Raw genomic sequence first — 23,641 nt, forward strand, 5'->3', positions numbered from 1 at the left:
ATTTGTTGTAAAGTGAAAATCTGATCCTGAGCCCTCTATCTGGCCTGAATCCAGCTTGTTCTTCACCAAGCTTCTCTTCTACAATCCTTCTCAACTTTTTCTCCAGTATACTTGCATAAATCTTACCAGGAAAATTCAGTAGGGAAATACCTCTGTAATTCTCACATTCAGTTTTATTTCCCTTTTTGTATATGGGTAATATGAGAGCTCTACTCCGATCATCTGGAATTCATTCTTCTGTCCAGGCCTTCTGAACTATGTAGTGTAGCCACTGCAAGCCTTTCATATCTTAATACTTCTGGTATTGCAGCTATAAGTATAATAATACACAGATAATTAAACAAACAACATAAGAAATTGTCATCTCTTATCCGCTCCACCAAAGACCAGCCACTTGCCCTAGTCCTACCTGGAGTATACCAGATATCTTGCAGTTGCAACAGTCCTACTACGGACAAACAGGCAGGACAGTCAATATCAGGATGTCCAAACACAAGGACTACATCCGGTTTCACTAATACAGCCACTCAGGACTTGCTGACCATGCATTGGACATTCACCACAAAATACGCTAGAAGAAGGCCACTTTATTACACCACAACAAGTACAAGTATGACAGATTATTCCTGGAATCAGCCTCAGCTTTAAAATACTTCTCAACCCTTAACAAATTTAGGTGCATGAAACTGCCCCAAATTTGGGAAGCTTACATTTTAAGAACTTCAGCCCAATGGCCATGACAATCCAATTTAGTCTGCTAGAGGGCATCTTTAGTACTCTACTTCAGTTGCCTTTGTTCAGCCTCATTTGCTTAGTGTTAGTACCTGCGTGCACATATCATTGTTTTGCGATCCCCTGAAGATGGCAATATAGCATTAACGAAATACAGGAAGGTATTGATTAAAGTTTTTAATTAATATTCCAGTATACACTGGCATTTTGTGAAAAATTAAAAGCTATAGATAATCATCATCAAATTCCTGACATGTACCCTCAAGGGGTGTACACGATATGACAGTACTACATGAAAAATTATCAGATCTTATATTTCTATTGTCTAAGGCACTTTGTACCATATCAATCCACCTATAACTTCCTCTGGGTCGTTTTCCTGCCAAACTGGCAGAGAACACTCGTTTTGCTAATCTTTCCTCGCCCATTCTATTTAAATGACCATACCACCTGAGATTAGCTCTGCTAATGTTTCCTAGATGCCGACAATGTGAAGTTCTTTCCTAATATCCTCATTTTTAATATGATATTGCCATTGATGCCATCTGTTCACGCCTCTAATCTTTCTCAGGACTCTCATATCTGCGGTCTCTAGTCTTTGGTCAAGTGTTTTACTTCTGACCCAGCTCTCAGATACATAAGTTAAAACTGGTTTGAACACTGTCTTGTATACAGCTAATTTAGTGTTCCGACTAATTTCTCTCTTATTCCATATGAATTTATTCAATTGACTTCCTACCACACCAGGTTTGTTGATTCTGTTGTCTATTTCCATATTTCATTTACCAACTTCACTAAAAATGGTGCCTAAGTAGCTGAAATGTTTTAATTGTTCCACAGGTTTTCCATTCACAACACAGTTGACATTTTCAATGATTCTGCCTATTTTCATTGTCTTTGTCTTTTTATTGCTGACCTTCACACCATATCTATTACAACAGTTATTCAATTTAGTCAGGGAATCTTGCAAACTTGTAGCGGTTTTATTTAGAAGTATAACATGATCTGCATAAAGCAAAGAGCTGACATTAACATCTCCAATTTTGATATCATGTTTAATGCCATTTTCCTTCATAATGTGATCCATATAGATAATGAATAACAGAGGGGATAATGTACATCCTTGTCTCAAAACCAGATTTAACCTTAAACCATCTTCCTGTACTTCCTTCAATTCTAACTGCTGATTTACAACTCAAATAAAGACTAAGTATTGCTTGATATAATGCCCCATTAACACCATATAACTGTAGCGTATTGAATAGTTTCTCTCTTGGCACCTTGTCATATGCCTTTTCCAGATCTACAAAACTTAAATATAGTTCTTTGTTATATTCCCATGCTTTCTCAACTATTTGTCGTAAAGTGAAGAACTGATCCAGATAGCCTCTATTTGGCCTAAATCCAGCTTGTTCTTCACCAAGCTTTCCTTCCACAATTCTTCTGAACCGTTTCTCAAGTAAACTTGCAGAAATCTTGCCAGGAACACTCAGTAGGGAAAGACCTCTAATTCTCACATTCAGTTTTATTTCCCTTTTTATATATGGGTACTATGAGAGCTCTACTCCAATCATCGGGAATTTGTCCCTCTGTCTAAGCCTTTTGAACTATGGCCTAGACAGAGTGCAGCCACTCTGTCTAGGCTATAGTTCAAATGGAGTGCAGCCACTGTAAGACTTTTATACCACCATACTTCAGCATTTCTGGTCGAATAACATCTTACTCCATCTGCCTTTCCACATTTCAAGTCTTTGATGGCTTTTTCTACTTCAAGTATGGATATGTATTCCTGGCTGTTGAGTGATTTTTACCACTGTGCTACCACTGCTTGTTTCATTTAGCAATTTTTCAAAGCAATTACTCCATACTTCAAGGATATCTTTTTCTCCCGTTTTCATGTCACCTTTATTATCTCTAATTCCTTTTACAGCACTCTTTCCTCCATTTCTGAACTTCTTCAGCAACCTCCAGAATATTTCCTATGTTCTTGCCAAAGTCCTCCCATGACTTTTGATTAGCTAGTTTTACAGAGTGTTTAGAGAATACATTTATCTCTGTATTCTCTAAGAGCACAAGCTGACTTATTTGCCAGGAACTTTTGATATGCTTTCTTCTTTTCTTCACTGCCTCTTTAACTTCCTCTGTCCACCATGGAGTTCTGCTTTTTCTATCCTTCAGACAACCTCACCACATGCCTCTCTGGCTGAATCAATCAGGGTTTTCTTCAAGGATTGCCACTGAATCTTGAAGGTTTGGTTCCTGCTCTCAAACTCTTTATCTTGAATAAATGTTTTTGTATTTTAGTCTACAGTTCACATCTGAGAGCTGCTCAACTTTTATTTGCTTTAAAACTTTCTTACGTGTTATTCTTTTCAATATATGAAATTTGGTTTTATCCTGCTCAAGACTAAATAGTGATCACTTCCAATTTCAAATCCTCTGTATACTCTGGTGTACTGCACCAGGGAGAAAACATCACTATCAACAATAACATAGTCAATGAGACTTTTTATATTCCTTGCCTCTTCTCTCCATGTGAATTTGTGCACATTTTTATATTGGAACATGGTGTTTGTAATAACCAGTCCATGTTCTGAGCAGAAATCCAACAGATATTTGCCATTATTATTAGCTTTGCTCTTTTCTCCAAATTTTCCCAAATATTTTTGTATGTCTGACAATCATTTTCTAATCTGCTATTTAGATCCCCAACAAGGACCAACTTTTCCTTTTTCATTGTGTCAGTTGCTTTTTCTAAAGAATCAAAAAATTCCTCCACTTCTACTTTAGGAGAACCTTCTGTGGGACCATAAGTACAAATAAGTCTCATTGTCTAATTTCCCATTCTGATATTTGCCCAAAAATCACTCTACTTGACACTGCCTGCCATTCAAGAAGATGAGCCTCGTATTTTGTGTTGAATACTATGGCTACTCCTTCTTTTCCTTGATTGTCATTGCCTGAATATATCATTTTGTATTTATTGCTCAGAAAGATCTCATCAGTTTTTGTCTTTTTTGTTTCAGTCACCCCTATTATGTACTTATCTAATTCTCAGCTAGCTCCATTTCTTTGCCATTCAGGCTTCTTATGTTGATAGTACCGATCTTTAACTCTGGTGATGTTGATCTATAGATAATTAAAAAAAAAAAAAAAAAAAATCAACCGCAAAGGCACTAAGTCCCTACACTGCACCAAAATCTGGTTTCAAAGAAAATGTAGCTTGTGAAATGTTTAAACATCATTCAAATCTCATCGAGAACGATGGATTTGTAATTCCAAAAATCTGGAGGGCTATCTGCAACCTATACAGCATCTAGAACACGATGGCAAAACCGCCAACACAAGAAAACCTAAATATAGGAGGACTGTAGAGATTTTTTTTTTATCATCTGTATATTATTATTTTTCTTTCAGCAGAGGTCAGGCTAGAATAAATGATAAAACAAAAAAAAAATGATTAAACCTTTCCCTATATCATTGATATACAAATTAAAGAGTAGTGTCCCTAGTACAGAACCCTGAGGTACTCCACTAGTCACCCACAGTCTCCTAGATTCCAGTCCACCATATACTACTCCCTGCTGTCTGTCTATCAGCCACCTCTATCTACGGAGGCTGTTCAATAAGTTATGACTATATTTGTACAGAAAACAGATTACCTTTAATCGTCATCATTTACATGGTCTTTTTCGAAGTAACTACTGTGAGTAACTACTTTTTCGAAGTAACTACAACATGCAGCTGAGCAAATACATCACTACCGTGATGCATTTGTCAACGTTGCATCCGCTTCTTAAACACATGTGAAAGTCCGTTTTTTTGAGAGTTCTTTCAAAACCGCCTCTGCAGCTTTTACAGATGCTTTGTTGCTTTCGAAATAGCGGCCTCTTAGTGGTTTCTTGAGCTGAGGAAACTGCCAGAAATCGCACGGTGCAAGATCAGGACTGTATGGAGGGTGTGGTAGGATATCTATGTTGTTCTTCTGCAAAATGCCTACTACACAACCAGCAATATGTGGCCTTGCATTATCGTGGTGCAATAAGAAGCCATTCTTCAACAATGGACGCTTCCTTTTGACGTGCTGTACCATTGTCCGTAAAACATCCACATAGTATGAGCCGTTTACAGTATTCCCAGATTCTACAGCGTGTTGGTAAACAATGCCTTTGTAGTCAAAAAACATTATGGTCATAACTTTACCAGCCGATTTTACAGTTTTTGCTTTCTTGGGGGTAGGCGAAAATGGATGCTTCCATTCACTGCTTTATTGTTGTATTGTAGGGTCATGGTGATACAAACAAGCTTCATCTGCTGTAATGATGCGTTTTAAGAAGTTGTCGCCTTCTTGTTCCAGTCTTTCTTTCCATTCTGTGCACACATTCACTCAATGCTGCATTTGCTCTGGTGTCAAGAGTTTGGGAATCCATCGGGTGCAAACACGTTTCAGTGTCAAATGTTCGGCCATGATTGAGTGAACACTTCCCACAGAAATATTCAGGACAACATGCAGCTGGCATACTGTAATTCTGCAATCCTCCTTGATGATAATCGCTGCTGTGTTGATCATTGTCTCTGTGATGGACGTTGAAGGTCTTCCACATTTTGCCTTCCTTCCTTAAAAGTTTTATGCCAGCGAAAAACACTTGCCCTCGACATTGCTTCATCGTGGAAAGCTTCGCGTATCATGTTAAAAGTGTCCGATGCCAATTTTTGCAAACGCGCACAAAATTTAATTGCATAACGCTGTTCCAAGGTCGCTTCCATTTCGACGACTGGTCGCGGCTCGTAGGCATGCCGAAACAAGCTTGCATTTAGTCACGTGTCACTCTGGCACATCAGCCTGTATACGCCATCTATCAACCTCTTTTGTTAATACAGACAATTCCACAGAAATTAATATTGTGATAAGTGGTTTCGCGACAGTAAAATTAGTCTTATTACTTATTGAACAGCCCTCGTATGTTACTAGCTTCATATCCATTCCTTTGCTCCAACTGTTATAATAGTTTTCTATGTGGTATTCTGTCAAAATTTGCAAAATCCAATTTTTCTTTATCCAATTCTGCTGTCGATTTATTATAAAATGTGAATAAATTATTTAGACAGGACCTACCCCTTTACAAAGCCATGCTGCCCACTATAAATTATTGCATCCCTATCCACCTAATGTTGGATTTTACCTTTAACTTTTTCAATACTTTAACCACCACTTCTGATATATTAATTGGTCTGCAGTTTGCTACTTCCATCTTGGAGCCACCTTTATGCAATAGAACTACCTTACCCTCATTCCACTTCCCTGGAACCCTGCAAGAGCTGAGATTTAGATTGAACAACTTCATCAGAGACAGTGCCAATTCTCTTGCACATTCATGCAGTACATGGGCTGAAATGCCATCCAGTCCCACTGCTCTGTTGTGACATCTTTAATATGCTGAATACTTCCTCTTCATTTACTTCAATTTTGATATGCATTTCTGTCGAATCAGCAACTACAAAATCTCCACCTGGATGATATACCTTTGCAAAATGATCACTTAGCAACTCAACTTTTATTTTTAATTATTTATTTATTTTTGCTCTTGTGACCTTTCTATCATCCTCATTGATTCAAGTCTTCCTTCCATAGTCATTCAACGAAAAAGCTCTTTTGGGTTTACTTTGGCCTGTCAGCTAATTTTTTCTCAAAATCTGATTTGACTTTTTTTTTTTTTTTTTTTTTTTTTACCAAACTAGTCACCCATTTTGCTTGCACTTTGTACTGCTCCTGATCATCTTTTGCTTTATATTCCTTCCACAGTGTTTTCTTTTTTTGCAGCGCTTGCTTTATATCTCTACTCATCCACTTAATTCCCACTTGGTTTATCATCCAGACCTTAGGTATGCAGTCTGATACTGCTTCTCTTAAACAATCTCTGACCACTTCCCATGTACTACTGACATTCTTTCCTTGTAGCTTCTCAAGCCATTGCACTGTTCCAAGATGACGCCTAAGTATGTCATAATTACCAGCTTTATAGTTCAACGTAAATCCTTTCTTAGGTATGCAGTCTGATACTGCTTCTCTCAAACAATCTCTGACCACTTCCCATGTACTACTGACATCTGTGTACATTGGAAGAAAAGACGCTTATTGTTGAGCATTATTTTCCTTCACATGGAGTTGGTAGAGCAATGACTCAAGCCAATGACATGTTTGTGAGCATTTTTTCATTGTTTCTGTAAGCATGCCCCAAACAATAGTGTCATCATTGCCTAAATTGAGAGGATCCGACATACGGCAGTGTTTTGCCACAATACTAAAGCATTTGGGGAGATAACAAACTGTTCACACAAATGTGAATCACGGGCATATGCTGGAGCAAGTGTTACAGTTCTGAAATGCAGTCAATACTGAGCAGCTGTAACACTTGAGATACTGAGGTGATCACTACTGAGAATCCTTAAGGAGCTAGGTGCTTTTTCGTACATCATTCAGGTGGGTCAGTGTTTAACAGCAACAGATTACACTGCACAGCAGGAATGCTGTGCACATGTGCTTGCCAATGTTTGTGAAGATCCATCCTTCCTCCATAATGTCTGGTTCTCAAACAAAGTGCATTTCCATCTAAGCAGTCATGTGAACAGACGAATCTACAGGTTTCTTGGTTTCTCGAGACCTGAATTTGTCTAAGAGAAACATCTTCACAGCGTGGTCGCCGCATGGTGTGCGGCGACCACGTTGAGCCCTACGTCATTGAAGAGGGTGGTGTAACTGTGACTTTGAATAGCGAATGCTACACTGAGAATGTGTTGGTTCCATTCACCCAGTATTGATTTGCATAGGATGTGTTGGACAAAAAATATTCATTTTGTGTAGAGGTATTCCAACAGGACAGAGCAACCTGTCGCACATCACATGGTTCTAGAGCCTATTTATCAGAACATTTCCCTGGGAGGCTTGTTTTGAAGTTCACAGAATTCCTGTACCCTTCATGTTCTGATGTCACATCATGTGATACCTTCATTTGGGGTAGGAATGGGTTTTCCACCATGACCCACCTTCAAACTTTGATGAACTAAGTGATAAAATCACACGATATGTCCAGCAGACGTCGCAACCCCCGTTCTCCAAGATGACAGAGAACTTTTGGATCCATTACAAAGCCTGTCTTGAAAGAAAAGGTGCCCATTTTGAGCATGTAATCTACAATCATGAATACTTTATTCAACCAAGATTTCACTGATAGATGTGGACGTACATATCATCATGTGAAAACATATACGGGTATCGTATCCCTTTTGCTTAATGTGGGATTTGATTAACACAGCGAAATTAATTGAGACGCTCCCTTTATATACGCGGCAAGAGTTTTAATTAACGTGCCTTTAAATTTACGCAGAAACATGCAAGCCTCTAAGAGTTTCTGAGAGGAAGAAGGAAGGTCTTGGGCATGATGTCATTTTCATTAAGAGTGGGTGTATTATAAACTCTAATTGTTCTGCTGTATTTACAAATTACGTTCTCTGCAATTTTTTTCTTCCAAAAAAGAATTTCATCCAAATTCTCTTATTGATCTGTGTAAGAATATAAAAGTTTTATTTTTTCACCAAATACGACGTCATTGAAACTTTCAAAGCTTATTGTCTTAAAAAGACATCCTCAAAGGCAGTAGAAACAACAATGGGAGAAAATGCGATTATGCTACAAGAATTTGGAAAAATTTTAACTTTAAACACACAATTGAAAACAATCATGACTCATGGGAGTTAGAAGAAGACAAGTGTCTTCTAGCTGCATGAAAACTGGTTGGAAAAAACTTTTAATGTGCTAATGATTTAGGTAGTTTTCAAAATCCTGTGAACAATGTGGTTGAAGAAATTGTTGCAATTGGTGAAGATCTTGGTTTTGATAGTGTTGATACAGAAGATGTTAAAGAATTGGATTCAAATTGGATTCAAATTAAAAAAGATTTCAGTGACAGTGATCTTCTTGAAATTGAACAACACGCATATGAAGACAACAAACAAATGGAATGTGAAGATGAGGTTCCAAAGGAGAATAAAGAAATGGATGGAATATTTCACAGTTTAGAATCGATTAGACAGCAACTAATGGATATGGATCCAGATGTTAATCGAAGAATGCTTGTTTGCCGAGGTCTAGAGAGAGTCATTTTGCTTGTTATCATAGAATTTATGCTGATAGGAAAAAAAACTAAAACTGTCCAAATGACTCTTGATAACTTTTTTGATAACAATTTGCAGTAACTAATGTAGGTATTATACAAGAACTTATTAAACATTTACTTTGCATACATTTTTTATCTATCCTAAAGGAGTACCATATAAAACAAATTATTAATACAGTAACCTATCATGGTCGAATTGTAATTTTTACCATTGATTATTATATTTGATTAACCGATTTTGATATAAGTGGTAACATCGAGGGATTAATTAATCAGTTTAATCAAGGGATACCTGTATTTCTTTAGAGATAGTTAATGGACATTTCTTCACTTGGCTATGCTACCAATTATATATTTGGTTTAATCCTTTATCCAAGTGTAAGCAAATAAAGTTTGCACCTGAAGTATTTTCAGGACTGGGGCAACTCATGGCAAAGGTGGTATACCTTCTCATCACTTGCCTTAGTATCCTATAATGCAAAGCACATCTCCTTGCAGACATGTATAATGCCATGCATTAAGGGGAGGGTCACTACCCAGACCGGTTTCGACCTTTATTGAGGTCTCATCAGTGGGGAGCCAGACCAAAGGTGGTGATACTAAGGTGGAAGTAATGGAGAAGTCATATTTCCATATATGAGTTGCCAAAAGGTGTCACACCTTATTATTAAAATTCTCTGGATTAGAGATAGTTGACGGAAGTTTTTTCACTTGGCTATGCTACCAATTATATATTTGGTTTAATCCTTTATCCAAGTGTAAGCAAACAAAGTTTGTGCCTGAAGTATTTTCAGGACTGGGACTACTTGTGTGAAAAAACTTCCATCGACTATCTCTAATCCAAAGAATTTCAATAATAAGGTGTGACACCTTTTGGCAACTTGTATATGGAAATATGACTTTTCCATTACTTCCACCTTAGTATCACCACCTCTGGGTCTGGCTCCCACTGATGAGACCTCAATAAAGGTCAAAACCAGTTTGAGTAGTCACTACTCAGACATCTCCTTGCAGACATTATACACGTCTGCAAGGAGATGTGCTTTGCATTATGGCATACTAAGGCAAGTGATGAGAAGTTATACCACTTTTGCCACAGTCCTGAAAATACTTCAGGTGCAAACTTTGTTTGCTTACACTTGGATAAAGGATTAAACCAAATACATAATTGGTAGCATAGCCTCTTGGTCTGGCTCCCACTGATGAGACTGCAATAAAGATCGAAATGGTCTGGGTAGTGACCCTTCCCTTAATGCATAGCATTATACATGTCTGCAAGGAGATGTGCTTTGCATTATGGCATACTAAGGCAAGTGATGAGAAGTTATACCACTTTTGCCACAGTCCTGAAAATACTTCAGGTGCAAACTTTGTTTGCTTACACTTGGATAAAGGATTAAACCAAATACATAATTGGTAGCATAGCCTCTTGGTCTGGCTCCCACTGATGAGACCTCAATAAAGATCGAAACGGTCTGGGTAGTGACCCTTAATGCATAGCATTATACATGTCTGCAAGGAGATGTGCTTTGCATTATGGGATACTAAGGCAAGTGATGAGAAGTTATACCACATTTGCCATGAGTTGCCCCAGTCCTAAAAATACTTCAGGCACAAACTTTGTTTGCTTACACCTGGATAAAGGATCAAACCAAATATATACCATATTTGCTGGTGTATAAGACGCACTATTTTTCTTTGAAAATAGGTCTGAAAAACAGGGTGCGTCTTATATGCCAATACTCAGTTTTTTTTTTTACTTTCAATTCTGGAAATTTTCTCTGTTCCGAGTTACGCGATTTCTTCCTTGCGGTGTGTGAGAGCATTCCAATTACATAGAGTTCAGTGAATGCACATGTGCTGTCATCGACGATCACAGCTGTGTTCCTGTTCGTTTAAACTTTCCAAATGTTGTCGCAGTTGTTGTGAATGGTGATAAATTTCCGCCGTTAAATTTTCTCTAAATTTCTTGGCAAATGCCTCTCTGTATCCCTGTTTCTATGCTAAAGAACATGGAAACAGGGCTGCAGAGAGGCATTTCATTCCCAAACTGAGAAATTGATAAGAACTTGGCAGAATCAGGAAGAGGATCTAAAAAAAGCAACTCACAGTAAACATAACCTATGAAGTGGAACTGCAAAATGTGCAGAACTTGAGACAGAACTGAATACTTGGATTTTAGATCACAGAAAAGCGGGACTTTCAGCGTCTACAAAATTTTTCATTATTCATTATTCATCAAGCAAAAGTGATAGCCACTAACAGAAGGATCACCAACAGTGTTCAAGATTCATGAAGAGAAACCAGCTATGTATGCAGACTAAAACAAAAATATCACAAGAGATGCAGCTGAATATGAAGAAAAAATTATTGAATTTCATCGATTTATCATTAACACAAGGAAACGAGAAAATTTTGAACTTGCACAAATAGGAAACATGGACGAGGTTCCGCAGACTTTTGATGTGCCCTCAAACAAAACTGTAGATTCCAAGGGCACAAAAAGTGTTACTGTTAAAACTTCGGGGCAGAAAAACACTCACTACACGATTGGGTTGTTCTATCCTGCTGTGCTGATAGGACAAAATTGCCGCCATTATTGATTTTTAAAAGGAAGAAGCTACTTAAAGGAGTGTTTGTACATGTTCACGCAAAAGGCTGGATGGGTGGAGGAGGAATGAAATCATGGATAGATAAAATTTGGTCTAGGCGCCCTGGTGGACTGTTGAAGAAGCCTGCCCTGCTAGTATGGGATCAGTTTCATTCTCACAGAACAGAAGATGTTAAAAATAAACTCAAGGAATTGAAAACTCAGTTATTCCAGGAGGTTTAACTAGTCAGCTTCAACATTTAGATGTCAGTATTAATAGACCATTTAAGGGATTTATGAAGGAGAAGTGGAATAGCTGGATGCAGTGTTAAGATTTGGAGGTTACGCCATCAGGAAGAAGCCTAGCGTTTTACAAGTTTGTAAGTGGGTCAAAGCTTCATGGGATGCGGTGAAAACGGAGAAAGTGGTTAAATCATTTAAGAATGGTACAGAGGACAATTTGTTGTATGAGGACTCAGATTCTGATTTAGAAGAGGTTTTAAGTGTCTCTTCATTTAGCTCTGGAGATGAATTTCTGGGTTTTGACGAAGAAGATTAAAAGATGGGTACTCTTTCCTAGTTAGATTATGTATTTGTTGAAAATAGATCTACTTATTACTTTATATTTGAAATACTGTAAATTCATTATAATATTCAGTGATAAAGTTTTTTCCCTAAAAAATGTGTACAAAAAAGGGTGTGCATCTTATACGCCAGCAAATATGGTAATTGATATATTTCTTTGTTAAATTACCCATTTACTCCATAACATATCATTGTAGTTATTCAGTACTGTTTTTTTTTTTTGCCATACTGTACATCTTCCTATGGACCCATTTACAGATCTTTCTTCTTGGATCATTTATCTCTAGCCTTCCCTATCATAAACATGTTATGTCACACTAGTTTCCTCAGCCTTTAGAAAAAATCCTGAATCTTTTTCTGTCCAAGGTGCTACTTTCCACTTATCCTACTACTAACTCTGTTTAAATCCAAAATCTACCTAAAGTGATTACTGTTACTCAGTATCATTCTCATATTTGGGGTGGAGCACCAAAAACTTTTTAAGTTATTCAGAAGATAGCAGTGTGGCTAATTGATGACCCTTCTCTCACTGACTGATTTCATCTATTATCAGTGATGGTCTGTTTCTGCTTTCCATCTTTGAAAATAGATACAACCTTCAGCTTTTCAAGGAAAAAAAACCAATAGGTTCCCTTCTCTTAACCCTTGCCAACACAGCAGTAATTGCTATAGAGCCTGCAAACTTGTGTATGGGATTAATATATAAAAGAAAATTAATATCAAAGGCCTTGCAATTACATACTGAGTTGTTTTGCATTCTCAGTTTTTGGGCAGTGCAAAGGTAGTTTATATCACAATATTGTTTGAAAACTGATATTCTGACTGAAACATTGGTTGCACTATTTGCTTAAAAAAAATAGGATATCTGATATATATGCAGAGATTCAGGATACTCGTTATCAAGAAATGCTGCTCAATAATATACCAGCTTAATTGGACAAGTAATTAATGTACCCATCCTCCAACCATGAGGATGCAGATTTGAATCCTACTGCCTAGTGTGAGATCACTGTCTCACTCATTGGAAGCAACTTGAAGTTCCACATTTAGTCTCTAGAGCAGGGATTTCAGATTATGTAAAAAATAAATATAACTAAAAAAAATCCTTATCTTTTTCAGGTTAATAAGTTTGCAACTTCTAATGGGCGAGAGTCACATAAAAAAAAATTCCGCCACACACACAACACTAATAGTATGCTAATCAAAATTAAGTTCAACACCAGAGAATTAAACAATTCTGTTATTTTATTTTTTATCACAACCAGTGTGTGTTCATTCAGGATTACTATGCATTCCATTTATCTTAAATATTACAACACCTTAGTTGCATCAGATTTTTTTAAAGCTCGCCTTTTGAGTTTTTTTGATGTTCTTTTCAGGAGCTTTTTGTACATTTAAATTGATATTGGCCACTTTGGTAAATATCATTAACATCCGCATATTTTTCTCGTTATATTACAACCAAGTTGCAATAATACAAAAACCACACATAAAACAACATTCCACAATGCAGATTACGATAATGATGCGTTAGATCTAAGGACTCATTGGGCCATATCTGAAATAACAACACAACAAATAATTCACATTCTTAGATGCCGACAGTTTTGCATAGCAATTTTATTCGTCAATGCGGATCCTAAGAATATGTACCTTTTCCAAAAGGTTACAATAAAAGGTTCTGAATAATTTAAACTGTTAACTTCTTATTTTCGAATTACTAATAAGAATCAATCATTTTTTTAAGGAGAGTATCCATGATTCTTCAATTGCATAAACCTGTGCTAGGCAATGATACGGTGAACTTTTCCGAAGAATCAGACAATTTGTTATCCAGTTTTTGATGGCAACTTGGGGAAAAAAAACAAACAAACTAGAATTTACTGAATATAATTTGTATTCTATTTCCGAGTTTACTGAAATGAAGCCATTCGATATTTCATTAAACTAGCTAGTTTATTCTCAGTTTCCCAAGTTTGAATTCCGCTACGCGCCAGTATATTTCACTGAAAAATATGCAACTACGACGATTTAATTCATTTTAAGAACAACAAATTACAAGAAGAAATAAATTTTATTACAGCTGTCCCTGTCTCGACGTTCAGTAGAGCTAGTAAGAATGTACACAGTTTCATAATATTCCAAAAATTACTCACCTGTGAAACACCAAATTAATTTTTTAATTGATGAATGCTGCTACTTTGGATTTAATTACATTTTACTGACATATCTACAACTTTAGATATATGTTGTGGCAACATAAAACATTTGCCATAAGAAACACGTTATACACTTACTTACTCCCACGGCACGAATAATTTTAAAATATATCCAATAAGAGTTGTTTCTTTAGCACGTTAAGCCTACATCAAGAAGAAAATATCCACCACCAGGGGCATTAGTGAACGGAGTTCCCTTTCCGGTTCGTGATATTAGTGACTTGAAAGGAATACCATATAAAAACGTGTAGTTGAAAAAATTTTAAAAAAGGTAAGATTATATGTTTTATTTCTTGTTTCGGAAATTTCATTTTCCGTTCCTAGTACCACTGTATCATTAAATGTGAAGAAGAAGATTTATTTACATAAGGCAGAATGTACTTTTTAAAGTTTTTCCCCATGACCTTTGAAAAGTTGCTGTAAAGTATTAAAATGTTATTTGTGAAAAAGTTGAAGTAGCATTTAAAACTTGGAAATATTTTTTTGCAGCTGGGAAGGCGATTCTTTGATATACATAGCTGACATATATGATTTTGTTAGTGTATGTGATGAATGTTATTGTGTAGGAATTCATTTGGTTTTTTTTTTTATTTGTTTGTTTGCTTCTTTTTCTTTTGCATTATTGCACGTAGGTTGGCAAACGTTTTGATTTAACCAGGTAAATACAGTAGTTGTCTTAACTTGTTCATAAACACGCATTGGATATCCAGGTGTTTGTTTCTTATAGACCCAATACATTTGATTCGGTTGACGTCTAAGTCTCAGACTTTGCGTTAAACATAACCTATTTCAATGTTTTTCAAACATTGAAATAGGTTATCGGAATTAGTGAGTTCTGAATTAATGATGTCGCCGTGTAGCTTTACTTCACCATGAGTATAGAATTCCCTACGGCAAGCATTCCTAGGTACTCTTGCCAGCGCTTTTTGTTGAGTCCTATGAGTTATAATTGGGTCTACCCTAAGCTGCTGCTGCGGACCACTCGCATCGCTGGATGATTCGTGAGCTCAGGTAGGCAGCGAAATTTTTCTCGTTCTATTTAAGAATACCGTCTAGAGAAAATTGAAGTTCTTGACTTTGTGTAGGAAAAAAAGTAAACCTCCTACACCAAAAATTAAGGTTGTCATGTGATACCTCCAAGGACTCATCAAGCTGCTCTACTACACAAAACTTGCAATCTCCTACTCACAACACCACCAACACATAACACTATCTACTGCTTACCACCAATAGTATTTTTTGTCTGTGAATTGAATGTGTTCTCTTGGCTGATTTTTCCTGCTACCTATGTATGAGATCAGGTAACTCGTCTTCAGTTGGAAAAAAACATATAAAGAATCCTCATCATGATGAGAATGAAACTTGTGTCTTTTCCAATCGAAGGGTGCAGTGTTCTGTTCTTCCAGTTATTTATTTTTATTTTTATTTTTTTGAAAACAGTAAGTGCTGGTACACTTTCCTTGATAGCAGGAAAAGTTGAATAGAATGATACTGCATCCATGTGTCACTATTAATAAAGGTGCCAGTATGCTGTACTGTTCCCAAAAAAGCACCAATTTTTAGGTAATGTGTATTGCAGAGTATTGGATTTGGTTGTTTAGAATTATTGGCAACTAACATTATAAAGGAGTTAAATATGTTTGGGGATTGATTGATTTGTTTGGTCGCAGAAAAAATCTCGCTACTAAGGATGGATTTCTATAATTTTTTACAACCGAGCGTTAACTTCTCTTTCAAAGGCCTGGGGCCAATGTTCTTTGCTACCTCAGAAAGTCCAGTAGCAAAAACATCTTTGCAACATTGTGGAATTCAAACGTTGCCCTTTAAAACCCAGTAACATATTATTCTTCTGATTGCATTATGGAAGCAACACATTATACAGGGAATTTTTAGTCATTTAAAATATGATGTCCATGTCAAAGAGAATAAATATAAACTAGAATAGATCAAAGTTCATAGAGGTTCATATCCTCTGGTCCAGGAGCCTTATTAGTATCAAGATTAATGAGTTTTTTTTTTTATGCCCTTTTGGTGAAAGCTCAGAGGAGGCTTGCAGTGGGCAGTTTGTGAAAGTAAAGAAGTGCAAGTTGCTTGGGTGAGGTTGCCATATTGCCATCAGGATGCAAAAGAGGTGGCAACAGGGAAGGGCATTAGTTACATCCAACAGCTTAGCAAGGGATTAGGAGGCTTGACTGCCAGTTGAGCAGGAGGTAAGTTTTTTGCATTTCATTCATATGAAGTCTGCTTTGGAATCATTGATAACTTTTTTTACACGTTTCTGGCTGTTGTGTAAGCTGAATGAGAAGTTGTCATTTTTAATTTAAGCCATTGAACATAAGCTGCATTTTTTTTTTTTTTTTTTCAGAACCAGAGCTTGGATATAGGTCAGGGGGTGTGCAGTGGAGTAAGGAATGAAGGCTCCCATTCCAGTGAGGATTATTTCAGTTATTAGTTCAGGGCAGATATTTGGATCAGGATATTGAAAGCAGTAAACTGACCATGGAAAAGCAGCATAAAAATTCTGGAGGTCATCTCAGTTGGTACAATTATAGTGTCATAGGGTATGAGGCTGAGATTGGCTGGGAACAGGACGAACTGTAATTCTTGACTTGAATAAGATTGTGATCAGAATTACCAACGAGAGAGCAGATACCTAAAATAAGTGCATATAACAAGATTAATAAGGGAAAGTGCACCTATTAACCTTGTTCAGGTGGTACACTGCAAGTCATAGCATACTGACAAATAGAGATCAGGATGTTTAAATTTTTTTTTTATGTGCTTCCCGCCCACAAAAAGACCACCATCCTGCTTTTTGGAGACCTAAAGTGATTTGAGAAGTTTCATATTTGGTCTCTTGGGCAGAATTTCTGGATTATTTAACCATTATACCTATAGCACTAATATTGCTGTAGGTTTGCAATTCTTTGAAGGGTGGACTTTAAAAAAAATATATATATATATATTGGGATGGACATTGACAAGTAGATTGTTGCATAAAATATTTTGATACACTACAGTGTACAAATCAGATACTCTGAATATCTGGGAGGTGTAGAAGATCCATCAGGTTGTATGCAGTGTTGAGTATAAGAAGAGATTGAGGAAATATATGGTTTCTGGAGCTTTGCAAATAGGAAGGAGATATGATTGTGATGTAAAATGGTGAGAGGAGCTTATCAGATAGATGTATAGGAGTTCTACAAGGTGCTGGATGATGGTAGAATAAGAAGCCATCTCTGGAAGCCCTATGAAGATGTTGTGAGCAAGGTGGTGAGAAGTAAATTCTTTGCATTAATGTGTAATTAAGTATATTGACATTTGAGACAGTTCAAGATGAGAGCATGATAGGTATTGTTACATTTAAAATAGGGGGATTTGTGTTGGGTCTAATAATTTCATGGAGAGACTGAAAATCAGGATCAGACATTTGTTAACTTATAGTTCAGTGGTCTGAGATGATAATCTATTCTGTTTACAAAAAAAAAAAAAAATCTTGAAAGACTGCATATTTTGAAAACAAAAGAAAATTTGTTGATATAGATCTCTTGTTGTGAGACAAGGCCCAGCTTGTTATGATTGGTGCTAAACTGAGCTGTAATAAGATGCCACAAGCAATCCATACAACCAAACATCATTTGAAAGTACCAAGAAGGGTGCTGATTGGAAAGTAAACAGTAAAGAGTGACATTATAAGCAAAACAAGTATAGACTACTCCTTTGTGAGATAAGCGCAAGGAAAAAAAAAATTGCATTGCAGTAGTCTATATTTGAAGGATCCAGGAGCCATGTAACCAAATCATAAATGTGACATCTCAATATCTGAGCCAAATGCTTAGTTTTGAATTTAAAGCTTTCTTCTTAAATGCAAAAAATTAGCTGCAGGATAAAAAAATGCAGAGCTGTAGATGTGCTTTGTTCTGTAAGGAGAGTTTAATGTGGCAGATGGCAAGAGGGGTGTTTTTGTTTTGTCAATTATTGATCTTATAGTTTCAAACTCTTGTGATCCATCTTAAAGCTTATTAAGGAATAAACCTAAATTTTGTTCTTAATTTTTATTTTATAGTAATGGATGATATAGATTTATTAATGGGGAAATGGAGCCTTCGCAGCTCAATCTGTATAGACAAATTCCTTTGGTCAGATAGATCTAGGTTTTTCTTTGATTACTCCCTATGATGCAGGGGAATCTTTAGCTGGTCTTTTTGACTAAAGACTCTCCCACCTATTACTTAGCCAAATTCCTAGCTTGTCTTTTAAGTTCTTGCACTGGCTACACACAAATACCAATGAATTCATCAGATTTTTTTAAGAAAAAAAAAAAAATTAACCCTTCAACCTACAGACCTCATGATTAGCTTTGATATCCTTATTTACTAGTGTACTTCTACCTCTACCTGATACTCTCCAACTGTTATCAGATGAGTTTCCTCCAGACATAATTGAACTGTTTGACTTTGTCATCACTCAGGCTATTTCATCTGCAGGAACCAATTCTACAAACAGATTAAAGGAACTGCCATGGAAAGTCCCTTGCTACCTACACTTGCTAATTTATACTTAGAGCATCTTGAAGAATCTCTATTCTCTTCAATGCAACTGCATTCGTTTTGGGGTTCAGTGTGTAGAAGATGTGATTGCCATCTGGCCAGACTCCGAAGAATCTCTACTTACCTTTTTAACCAAAATTAACAGCCTACACCCATGCATCAACTTCATTATGGAAAAAGAAAAAGGATGGATAATTTGCCTTCTTGACATCCTTTCTGAAAATACTTGCTACTTCTATTCACTGTAAACCTACCTTCACAGGCTACTATATACAGCAAGATTCAGCACATCATCCATCTAAAAAAAAAGGCATCTTCAAATCTTTGCTCAGCAAAGCATGTTATCTGCTCCAATTTGCAAGCTCTCCAACAAAAATTGAGCACTATCCATTGTATCTTATTAGAAAATTATTTCACCTCATGAAAGTTTAAATGCACCTTGGACTCTTACAAGCCCATTTCCAAACACCCTGAACCTATATATCACAGGCATATCTTAGATGATTGCTAAGATCCTGAAAAGATGTAATTTACTTCCTACTTTTTTCCCTATCAACAAAATCTCCTTTTGGTTGCCATCCACAAAAGATAAACAGTCCTTCTCTTCTTCCTCCCTGCTGTTTGCCAAGTTCAGTGTGAGTGCTTCTGTTTGTACTTTGGACAAATAGGACATTCTGTTGAAAAATATTACAAGAACATCAATGTTATATTAACAACAAGAAACCTGAAAAATTTGGCCTTGCTCAGCATGGAGTGGACTTTGACCACAATATACAATGGTCCAATACTTGCCTTTTACACCAGTGCAGATTTAGGCTTGAGCATTTATTTTTAAAGAATGCTGAAGCTTTCCCTACACTACCCAAATTTAAATTGGAATGATTGCCTCTCTATTGCCAAGATTTGGGAGAGTCTTATCCTAATAAATGACAAGCAATAATGTTCTCTCTTTTTAATTAATAATGCTGTGTCATTTCATTATCTAATTTAATTTTATTTCAAATCACTTATTTTTAAATTTGGGCCTTCATCGTAATGTTATTTTATTGTAATGTAGGTGGCATGTAGCTGAACTGTATAAATAGGATTAACATTCTTTGTAGTTTCACCTTGTGATTATGCTAATACACTGAGGGCCAGTTAGTTTCTGGTTGAAATATTTGTAGTAATAAAATTTGTGAATACGTGTGTATAGTAAACATGAGTTAGCCAGTCATGGAAGTGAGGAGTTTTCTGCCAGAAACTTGGGTTTTTCATCCCTCAAAACAAGCAAACTGGTCCATCACCATGCATATCTACACGGGGAATGTGGGTTACTTCCACTGCCCCCCCCCCCCCCATTTCCTATTCATAGTTTGGTATCATATGCTGATAACATTTTCTGTTGGGCTCTCCTCCCAGAACTAATGGTAAACATTCAGTTTACGTCCTAGTATCAAGTTTACAGAAATTGAAAAGGATGGAAACTTCTCCTTTTTTGATATCTTATTAATAAGCGGCTTGATGGTAACATGTGTAGTAGTTATCCATATATCAAATAAATAAAATTGCCAATATGTTTCAATGTGTGAATGAATCAGTGACACTCTGTGTGTTTCACTGATTCATTCTTTCAGCAAGAATTGGATACTACCATTCAAAAAACCATTTATAGAAAATGGTTAGTTAGATCAAGTCCAATGTAATAATGAGCTGTGCGTGTCCTCATTTTTCTCTGATGAGAAAATTAATGGTATCACTATCCCTTCTAGCCAATCACAAATGTGACATCAATATATAAGCCAGATTTTAGTTCTGAGTTTAAAGCTTTCTTCTTAAATGTAAAAATTAGCTGCAGGATAACAAGTGCACAGCTATAGCTATGCTTTGTTCTGTAAGGAGAGGTTACTATGGCAGATGGGGGGGGGGGAGTGTTTTGTTAATTATTGATCTTTATAGTTTCAGACTAATTTTGTAAAGAATTGCACAGATCCTTAGCAAATGTAGTAGCTTTTACCTCATCCACATTTGCTTTTTTTGTTTTTCATCCTTAAGGTGTAATAGTAGAACCATTGTTGTGTGCTATTATGTGCAGGATTCTGTATTCTTATGATCAATATTTAGATTATATTCATTTTTCAAGACATAGAATTCATATCTGGATCAGTGACAGGCTTAAAGTTAGGAATTGAAAGAAAGCTACAGTGCATTGATCCATTAGCAAAACTGGAATCAGGTGTTGACCCTATTTTAAATTGATATTATTTCTCTGATGATGTGTCTATAGATGTTCTGTTTTATATTGTCAGCGAACTTCATTGCACAATATTGATGTACTAGTAATAACTTCTACTCTCATGCAGTTATTTTCAACTGTTGCTCCTAAAGTTGGTTGCTTGTACCTTGATAATAGATGCTGAAACATTACTGAAATATTGGTGGAATATTATATTATTATTACATCGGCAACTCCATGGGCTCCACAAACTCATTGAGGTAGGCATTAAACATTTCACCAAGCACTAACCAACATTTGCACAATGTCATACTTCACTTAACTCATTCAGTAATGGGAGGGCACTCCGAATAGCCTCAACCACCACTCATACACCACTTTCCTATCTAAAAATTTAGTCCCTACACTCTTGCTCAGTTTTCAGAGATAGATTTTCTGTACTGAAAAATTTACTCTCCATCAATCCTATAAACACCTTTAAGTAATCTGTATTTGCTATCTTATTTTTTTCTTTTCTTTTTTGGAAACCAAGGCAACCAGATCTGTGATCAGTATTCAAAGATATAATAATTGTCTTATCTTTATTTGTCAGAATCTTCTTCAAAAGTGATAGATGCAGAAGAGATTGTTCAACTAATGAGCGCCTATTCTGTTTAGAGCTGCCAACCTGGTATATGTAACATCGAGCTTAATGCTACTTTTACAATGAATGAAGAAACTCTGGTGTATGACAAGGAGGTATTAGAGCTGTTGCCTAAATTGAATAAGAATTTAGCAATAGGGGGTTGATGGGATATCAACACAGATGCCAGAAGTGTGTTCAGTAAACTGGCTGTGACTTTGGCCTGCTGAATAACTTGAGTCTCAACACAGGGAAAATTCAAGTGGAAAAAATATATTATAACCCCATTACACATAGTTGGTACAAAGACTACTATAATATACAGAGATACTGATAGGTTCTGTATCTGCAGGCATACCTGTACTTTGCAATGAACAGCATGGGTTTACTAAGGGAAAGTCATGTTTGAGTAACATTATCACATATTTTAATAATGTTGTGATTGTTAGACAAGGGGAATGGATACACAATGATATCTTTGAACTTTGCTAAGGCTTTTGACAGGATACAACATACAAGACTGTTACATGAGTTGGGGATATGGGATTGGATAATAAGCTGTTAGCTTAGATAAGAAGATGACAGATATCAAAAAATGGTGTATGAAGGATATGTCTTTTTTTTTTTCTTTTTTTTTTATGTGTCTGCAAGATTTTCAGTAACTAGTAGTGTATCTCAGGGATCAGTCCTTGGTCAATTGTTATTCAGTCTTTATATTTATGACATTGAGAAGGATTTGACAGGAGACATGCCTTTTTGCTGATGATGCAAAGATAGGCAGGATAATCAGGAATGTGACTGACATGCAGCACTTGCAAAATAATTAAATAGGGAATTGTGGGCATATAAAAATGACTGTCAGTTCAATGTTGGTAAATGTAAAGTTATGCATTTTGGTGTGTTGAAATATCCAGTGTCATATTATATTAGTAGGATTATGCTAGGAAAAAACTGATCATTCTAGGGATCTGGAAATTATAGTAGAGAGGAAGTTGAAGTTCAGGATCAATATAGCAAAGATTGAAAATACAACTTGGAGGAAAACTTTAATGCTGAAATGAACATTGACAGGTAAGGATAAGGACATACTTTTTTATTTCTTTACAAAACATTGATATGACTTCATATCAGCTATTATATGTAGTTCTCTGGTTTCTGACATGATGCAGATACAGTGGAGATAAGACAAAGAAGACTGTTAAAGAAAAATTATATTGAGATTGTGGAATGTAGATTGAAGACTGAGAATGTGTGTACTTCTGACACTAGCAAACAGAGAAAGAGGAGTGATGTGATAGGACCTACAAATTTCTGAAAGGGCTAGAATACTGGTAGATGAAATTTTTCATTTTATGGAGGCTGAGAAGAATCCAGTGTAGTGCATGATTGAGATAACTTGACTTTGGAGGTGAGTGCATGTAAAGTGAATCAGTTCAAGAAAACATATTACAACTAATGTGGGGATATGTGCCTTCCTTGATGAGACGCTGACTCCCTGGAGGTCTCTGGTAATAATATGAGGTATTTTAGCCACTTTTGTGATAGCACTTTACCTCTTTAGCTTCATCAATTTCCTGGAGTATAGTTCCATCGTTGTAGTACACAGTTGGTAATCTTTACATTCTAAAATGCATAATCTTATGTTTTTTCACACTACACTGACAGCCATTCCCCTTATAGTGCCAGTGCCAGTTCCATTTAAATCAATCTGCAATATTTTTACATCACTTTTATTAGTTATTGCTCCACCTAGTTTTGCATAATCAACAAACAACTGAATATTTCACCTCAGATCATTTCCTCTATCATTATTATAAAAATTAACCAGCAGAACTTTGGATAGGGCACACAAATTAGTCACTTTTCTTCACCTATACTCCACTCATGAATAAACTATCTAATATCTCTGTTCAGCCACCCTCTTATCCACATCCCTCTTTGTTGCAATTTATTC

At 36.3% G+C, this 23,641-nt stretch overlaps 2 protein-coding genes across 4 annotated transcripts in view; one reads left to right on the top strand and one right to left on the bottom strand.

Moving 5' to 3' along the window:
* MED7 (mediator complex subunit 7) overlaps positions 1-14,422 on the bottom strand; it is a 31,323-nt gene extending 16,901 nt beyond the window's left edge. Inside the window, exon 1 of the mRNA XM_090402884.1 lies at positions 14,238-14,422. The gene's annotated coding sequence lies outside the window, so the exon portion shown is untranslated. The remainder of the gene's footprint in view (positions 1-14,237) is intronic.
* A 97-nt stretch (positions 14,423-14,519) lies between these two features.
* The window catches only part of LOC150100243 (tyrosine-protein kinase Btk-like), a 152,945-nt gene continuing 143,823 nt past the window's right edge, over positions 14,520-23,641 (top strand). Inside the window, exon 1 of one of the 3 annotated variants that reach the window (XM_090402576.1) lies at positions 14,520-14,571. The gene's annotated coding sequence lies outside the window, so the exon portion shown is untranslated. Of the gene's footprint in view, positions 14,572-15,095; positions 15,312-16,492; positions 16,511-23,641 lie in introns of those variants that run through there. The other 2 variants (XM_090402573.1, XM_090402574.1) reach the window with 2 other exon arrangements.

The sequence above is a fragment of the Typopeltis vanoorti genome, chromosome 13 (genome assembly GCF_054136105.1).
Source record: "Typopeltis vanoorti isolate ZY-2024b chromosome 13, IOZ_Tvanoo_1.0, whole genome shotgun sequence".
Taxonomy (NCBI): domain Eukaryota; kingdom Metazoa; phylum Arthropoda; class Arachnida; order Uropygi; family Thelyphonidae; genus Typopeltis; species Typopeltis vanoorti.